Genomic DNA, 7,980 nt, shown 5'->3' with positions numbered 1-7,980 from the left:
AAAGTGAAGCTGACGCGGAGCGAGAGAGGAGGAGAGCCCGAGACAGACGACGAGCGAGCAAAGAAGAGGAGCTGAAAAGCGACCTGGACTGAGGTTTTTATTTGAGAAAATAAATAAAGTCACAACTCTGCTCATAGATGTCTGTATTTGGTGCTCCATGAACCCGCACGACGGCTTGAGACTGTCACAGTCAGGGTGTGCTGTCCTGACTTAGCACACACCCAGACAGAAAGGAGGAATATAAAAACTGATGGTTTGGCTCCTCCATGTTAGAACTGCCTAATTTTTTTTTACTTGAACTCCTGCAGGAACTGCAGTCCCGTATAATGACGCTCACTTGCAATAAAGCAACTTTTGGTTCAGTAAAGCGTCTCGGACGTCTCTTTTGATCTAGCTGTGTCACCCTTCTATCCGGACGAGGATGACAAGACCAGAAATAGTAAGAGTAATTTAGTACAGTATGAGTCATTTGGAAAATATCATGTCACGCCTACCTACATGTTGCGTAGATGTCCTGATGATTAGCCTGCAGATGGCTCTTCAAGTGGTTGTATTTTTACCGGAGAGAATCAAGCCAAGATGGGGTTTATGTATCTTGTTGTCTACCTTGAAATGGTAAAAGTTTTCTATATGTCTTCTCTACCTTCCAATACAGTAGGCATGTAATGATATAAGAATTTCATATCACGGTTATTATGACCAAAATTATCACGGTTGTCATTATCGTAGTATTGTGGAATAAGCTCAAAAACTTTTCAAACATAACTAAAATAGACACACTGTTAGAAAAGCCACTAAGGCGCTTGTCTTGTGTTTCTCTATGCTTCACTTAAGTATTTTAGTCTTGGTGTTGTATCTGTTTTAATAGCTAAACTTTTATTGTACTGTAAATATTGGTTTGTACTGTAGCATGTTAAAGGCCTACTGAAATGAGATTTTTTTATTTAAACGGGGATAGCAGGTCCATTCTATGTGTCATACTTGATCATTTCGCGATATTGCCATATTTTTGCTGAAAGGATTTAGTAGAGAACATCCACGATAAAGTTCGCAACTTTCGGTGCTAAGAGAAAAGCCCTGCCTCTACCGGAAGTCGCAGACGATGACGTCGCAAGTGTGGGGGCTCCTCACATATTCACATTGTTTAAAATGGGAGCCTCCAACAAAAAATGCTATTTGGACCGAGAAAACAACAATTTCTCCATTAATTTGAGCGAGGATGAAAGATTTGTGTTTGAGGATATTGATAGAGACGGACTAGAAAAATAAAAAAATAAAAAAATAAAAAGTTACAAAAAAAAAAAAACGCGATTGCATTGAGACGGATTCCGATGTTTTTAGACAAATTTACTAGGTTAATTCTGGGAAATCCCTTATCTTTCTATTGTGTTGCTAGTGTTTTAGTGAGTTTAATATTACCTGATAGTCGGAAGGGTGTCTCCGTGGGTGTGTTGACGTGCAGTGTCTCAGGGGAGTCGACGGCAGCTATGGACGGCACAAGCTCAGCTTTTCTCCGGTAAGAACTGACTTTTTAACCACAATTTTCTCACCAAAACCTGCTGGTTGACATGTGGTCGGGATCCATGTTCGCTTGACCGCTGTGATCCATAGGAAAGTTTCACCTCCAGGAATTTTAAACAAGGAATCACCGTGTGTTTGTGTGGCTAAAGGCTAAAGCTTACCAACTCCATCTTTCTACTGTGACTTCTCAAATATTAATCGGACAAATTGCAAAAGATTCAGCAACACAGATGTCCAAAAAACTGTATAATTATGCCGGTGAAGCAGACGAAATTTAGCTGTGTGTGTGTGCAGCAGGGGCGTCGCCAGACAGATTTCACTGGGGCACGTGCCCCACTGTTGATCTGCAGTGCCCCAGTAAAAATTTCAGAAATAAAAAAAAAACGCTTCAGAGTTTTAAGTCTACATAACATAGACAACAGCGCACATACTACTTAGTATGGTAATTGATTGCTACTGTATTCACTCCACGTAACAATGAGCACATGGCTAACTAATATGGTAATTTATTCACGTGTGGATCTAGACTTCAGTTGAGAGAGAGAGAGAGAGAGAGAGAGAAAGAGAGAGAGAGAGAGAGGATGAGAATCACTGCGTGAGGTAGGTGACGTTAGCCGACAACAATTTGTTAATTACATTATTTTGATTTTGATTTGACTCAAACTGTAACTCCTAGATGGATATCAGAAAGTTATTCGCCCGCAGCAGAGAAGAAGCAGCAGGAATGAGAGATGTAAGTGAAGTCCTAGCTAGCTAGGCAACATCATTGTCTTAAGTTGATGCTAAGGTAGATAACGTTATTCCTTCTATCAAGACAAACATATTTATTTGCTGTACGAGCTGTCGGGGGAATTTCCAACGAACATGAAACATAATGTTGGTTATTGTCTGCTGCTTCTGCATCCATGATGATTTGGAGTAAGCATGTGTGAGTTGAGTGCTTCTCAAATGGTTTATCTTCAGGAAGAATTTTTTTTTTTTCCATATCATCAAGTCGTGAGCCAATTTTTAAATCATTCAAGTTTATTTCACAGAAAAATAGCACAGTAGACTTGTCTTGTTAATCGGTGTGACTTTGACTAAAATAATCTTGTTTTGTCACCAGAAAAATGGCTACAGCTAAAGCATCTGGTTTTGTTTCCAGAAAAAATAGTAACATTTCTGTATTTGTTTTCAGAAAGATGGCTGAAAATATCGGGTTTTGTTGCCCCATTTAGATTTTTTAAAAATATATTTCCATGTCTGTCCTGAGTCCTCCTCCAACTTGTTAGTCGGTTTGCCTTTTGCTAAAATACTCACTAATAGAAAAATGGCTTAAAATATCTGGTTTTGTTGCCACAATTTGATTTTTTTTCTCCCTTAACTTTTTTTTTCCATGCACACATCTGACTGCGACTCACTGAAAATGACACACAATCCACTTTCATGTCACGACCCTGCAGTTGGGAACCGCTGGTCAACTGTATAACAGTTACTGTAATATTTCCATGTCTGTCCAGAGTGATTGACCACTTTGCAAAAATGAAAAGGAGACGTTACAGTTTACTTCTCAGAAAATGATTCCCTGAAAAGACACACAACAGTTGTTCATTTATTCTACTACTGTGGCTTTATTGTTTTGTGTATATTTTATAGTTTTGTGTATCTGAAATAGGATTAGCCACATTGCCATAAATGGAAATCAAATAATATAAAAGAACCCAGAGATGTAGGGGGGCTTTATTTTTTGTTTTACTTTTGTAGATGTTAAATTTGCAGATGATTACTGCAATAAATATTTCAAAAAGATTCATTACTCTTCTTTTTTGCTTTTACCAGCAGCAGTTTAGAAGTCTGGAGTAAAAAAGTGCACAAGTAGGTAAAATGCATTAGTTAATTTCAGGTGGTTAATCAAAGATCCATACAACATAATCTGATATGATTTCATAGTTTAAAGCACTATTTATGTATTTTTTATGATAAATAAGTGCTAAAAATGTTTTTGCTTGCGAGCTTTGCACGCTCACATGAATTATTTGTGCTCCAGGTGTGCCCCAGTACAGTATTAGGTCTAGTGACGCCCCTGGTGTGCAGCGCTCATACTTCCTAAAAACCTGTGACGTCTTGCGTACACGTCATCATTACACAACGTTTTCAAGACGAAACTCTCGGGAAATCTTAAATTGCAATTTAGTAAACTAAAAAGGCCGTATTGGCATGTGTTGCAATGTTAATATTTCATCATTGATATATAAACTATCAGACTGCGTGGTGGGTAGTAGTGGGTTTCAGTAGGCCTTTAAGATTTATTTAAATGAAAAATGTGTAAAAAATATATATTCTAATTATGTATAACTTCTGGTAGACATGTCTATCGCTGTCCTACTCTGTTTAGCGGTACTTGAACGAACCATAAAACACTCTTTTCCTCTTGGGAAAGATCATCATCACAATTCTGTTCTTAGAGAGCACAGCTCATAGGTTCATTGTGCACAACTGAATAGCTTAGTTGCTCAGGCAAAATTCTGTTTATACAAGTTTAAATTGGGGTATGTTGTTTTTAACGGAGAAAGACATAGGTCTCTAGTTTTTCATGTTAGCATTTAAGCTAGCCAGCTGGCACTGTCACGCCAAATTTCTTCCCCACTACAAACTCAAGCTATGACGAATACATTTTTTTCAAAAAGTTACTTAAGTAAATATAACGGAGTAAGTGGTTTTACTACCCACCCCTGGCTGGACGTGACGTCAGAGGAATACAACTTATGGGGAACAACTGAAATTAATTATGTCCTTCAGTTTCATAGTACATAGTAAGCAAATGTAAGCACACATGCAGACAGACATGAACGTACAGGTTCTCTTCTGTAGGGAAACTGCTGCAGCAGAACAAAATGTTTGCTTAAATATATCCCTGAAGTTTGCTGAGATTGATTGACTGATTGACTCAAGATAAATCCCTAGTACTGTAACTTCTTGAATACAGTAACATTAACATTTTATTGTGCCAAAGACATGCACCTGGGGATAGGTTGATTGGCAACACTAAATTGGCCCTAGTGTGTGAATGTGAGTGTGAATGTTGTCTGTCTATCTGTGTTGGCCCTGCGATGAGGTGGCGACTTGTCCAGGGTGTACCCTGCCTTCCGCCCGATTGTAGCTGAGATAGGCGCCAGCGCCCCCCGCGACCCCGAAAGGGAATAAGCGGTAGAAAATGGATGGATGGATGGATTCTTACTCTGACTATATATTTTGAAAGGATCATATGATTTTTCATCTATATCTAAAACACTGTGGTCTACACAAAGTTTACCAATTTTTTTCTTAAGTAAAGCAGAAAAAAATCACTGGCTTACATTTAAGACTGAATATGCCTTAAAAATTATTATTCAAGATTGTTCAGATTATTGTATACTAAGCACGTACATAACACTATCTTGCGACCATTCACTTTCCTCGTACCAAAATTGAGAGGAACTCGTTTGGCTGCGGTGGTTGTGACTCAAACATGCAGGGAACAGGAGATTGAGGCGCAGGTACGAGGATTTTAATATATTTAAACAGAGATGGAAGCAGTCATGCATGTTAACAGTTCTCAACATAATCAATCCTCGAGCACTGAGGAACAGGCAATAGGCATAAATAGCATCCTGCTGATTAACACCAGGTGTGGCCAAGCTGCCAATCAGCAGCAGGTGAGGCAAAACAGCGCTCATTGAGACAAGCAGGAAATTGAACCAAAATAAGAGCACCGATAGGAAATAAACACCAACCCAGGAAAACACAACCCACCGTGAATTTGACGGATCGTCACAAAAATAATACTGATGGTACACTAACAATCGATGAGTAACGTGACTTTTAATGATTTCTCTTTAGTTTTGTTGACACAATATTCACTTTGGTTTGTTATTTTTTTGTTCCATTGAATGTTGTTAAAAAGTGATATCCCATTTGATAGGGTTGAAAATCTTTGAGGACCACACGATTTGATTTGATTCAATTATTGGCTGTAACGATTCCATTCAGAAACGATTCTCGATTCAAAATCTATACTTTTTTGATAACATTGGAGGCCAGTTCAATGATTAACTACATTCCTCCATAAAATACACAACTTTGATCAATTTCTGTATTACTTAAAAGAAATGGTTTGTTGAATAAAATGCTTCCCAAACATGTAATAAAGTCAAACACAAATAAGGCAACAATAGAAGTACCCAACAGTTCTCTTTTCTAAAATAAATCTGTACAGCCAATATGGGCATCTACATTAACAATATGATTTGCCTGAGTGACTGCACAGTACAGCCTGAAAAAAATAATATATTTTTTAATCGATATTTTATTTTTAATCGATTAAGAATCGTTACAAATAAGAATTGTGATTAATCTGAAAATCAATCTTTGTTTTTTGACACCCCTATCATTTGTGCTAAAAAAAACACTGACGGCTTTGGTCTGACACACTTTACCAAGATGTTTATGACTGCACTTTTTGTCTTTTCGATTCACACCATTATTCAAAGAGATGTAGGCCCATGTTTTGGTTGTGAGGCTCGTTACAGAAGAAAAGTTGTGCTTTTGCAAGTCAATTTAGAAAAAATAAAGTTTGTCTTTAAAATTGAGTGTTCATTAGGATGAGAAGGAGACGGCGAAGAAGAGCAAAATAGAAAAATAATAGGAAGAATATCAAGAAGGAGAAGGTGAATGAGGATAATAGGAGAAGAATGAAAACAAAAAGGAGGACCAATGAGGAGAAAAAAGCAAAATACAAACAAGGATGAAAAGGGAGATGTGAATGAGTAGAAAAAAAAATTAGAAGCAAGCAAAAGAAGGAGGAGAAAAATGATGAATAAAAGTAGAATGAGGACTCTGTCTTCATCCACAAATTAAGCACTTAGGCCTCACTTAGTTGGGTTAGTGTATCTGCAGGCCGGATTGGAGAATACAAGAATAAGAGAAATGTGCGTAATTTTAAGCGCGTAAAAAACCCTAGTGCATCCGGAATGTATTTACAGTGCTTACATTTTTCCACATTTCGTTATGATCTAGCCAAGATGGAATACATTTATTTTTGTCCTCAACACTCTATACACAATTCTCCGTAATGACAACGTGAATGTTTCTTTTCAGCTTTTTGAAATCCATCCATCTATTTTCCACTGTTTGTTCCTTTTTGGGTTCGCTGGGGGTGCTGGAGCCTATCCGAGCTGCATTCGGACAGAAGGCGGGGTACACCCTGGACAAGTCACCGCCTCACACAGGGCCAACACAGATAGACAACATTCACACTCACATTCACACACTAGGGCCCATTTAGTGTTGCCAATCAACCTATCCCCAGGTGCATGTCTTTGGAGGTGCGAGGAAGCCGGAGTACCCGGAACCCACGCAGTCACGGGGAGAACATGCAAACTCCACACCCTGACCCTGAACATGGGACCTTCTCTACGGGAGGCATGAGCGCTAACCACTGCATCACAGTGCTGCCCTGTGCCGATACCTAATCTAAAATATTGCACTTTAAACACATTTTTGGAAATTTTTTACATTGAGTTTGTCCCAGAATTAATTGTTTTTATTGTAAGAATAAAACAAAAACACAAAAAAAAATAATAATAAAATGGATAGCTCTGAAAGATTTGAAGCGCTTGAAGTTAAAAAAAATCAAAAAAAAATCACATTAACGCTTTTTGAAGGTTGTCTATTTTTCGGCTACGGGTGGTCAATATTAATTAAAAATGACTTCACTGGCTGTTATTCTTCAAAATATTTAAAATGCAAAGTTGTTATATATTCATATTCCTCATAAAACATGTTTGTGACATGTTTGTATCACTACCCCACTCTTCCACTAGTTGGGGTCATTTCTGACCCCAAGCTGTTCCTAAGGAATCTTTTATGAACCTTTGATTCTTCGCAACTCTGACCGTCCCACTTACACATCTGATGCAATTTGACTGTCAATACAGTCCCACTTACACCTCTGATAGCAGTCTCACGACCCAGGAGGTAATTTTTACACAACTACATACACGCATTATCTCTATTAATGAACTTGTTTTTCATTGACCAATTATGTGTGGTCAAATTAGAAAAATGTTTGTGTAGATTAGCATACTTTGTTGCTAGCTAAGAGTATTCTATTTAGGTTGGTAAAAAGTATTGTTGGCTAACATGCACAAACACACACACTTTGTACCTGACAAAGCAAACTCAAAAGTAGGCTAATGTTATAGTAGCCAGTATATATATATATATATATATATATATATATATATATATATATATATATAATATCACGTTGGCAAGACTATGTCTCCCGGCTGGCCTGGGAACGCCTCGGGATCCCCCGGGAAGAGCTAGACGAAGTGGCTGGGGAAAGGGAAGTCTGGGTTTCCCTGCTTAGGCTGTTGCCCCCGCGACCCGACCTCGGATAAGCGGAAGAAGATGGATGGATGGATGGATGAACAAGGC

This window comes from Nerophis ophidion, linkage group LG02, assembly GCF_033978795.1.
Source record: "Nerophis ophidion isolate RoL-2023_Sa linkage group LG02, RoL_Noph_v1.0, whole genome shotgun sequence".
Classification (NCBI taxonomy): domain Eukaryota; kingdom Metazoa; phylum Chordata; class Actinopteri; order Syngnathiformes; family Syngnathidae; genus Nerophis; species Nerophis ophidion.
Note: the sequence above shows the minus strand (reverse complement) of the source record.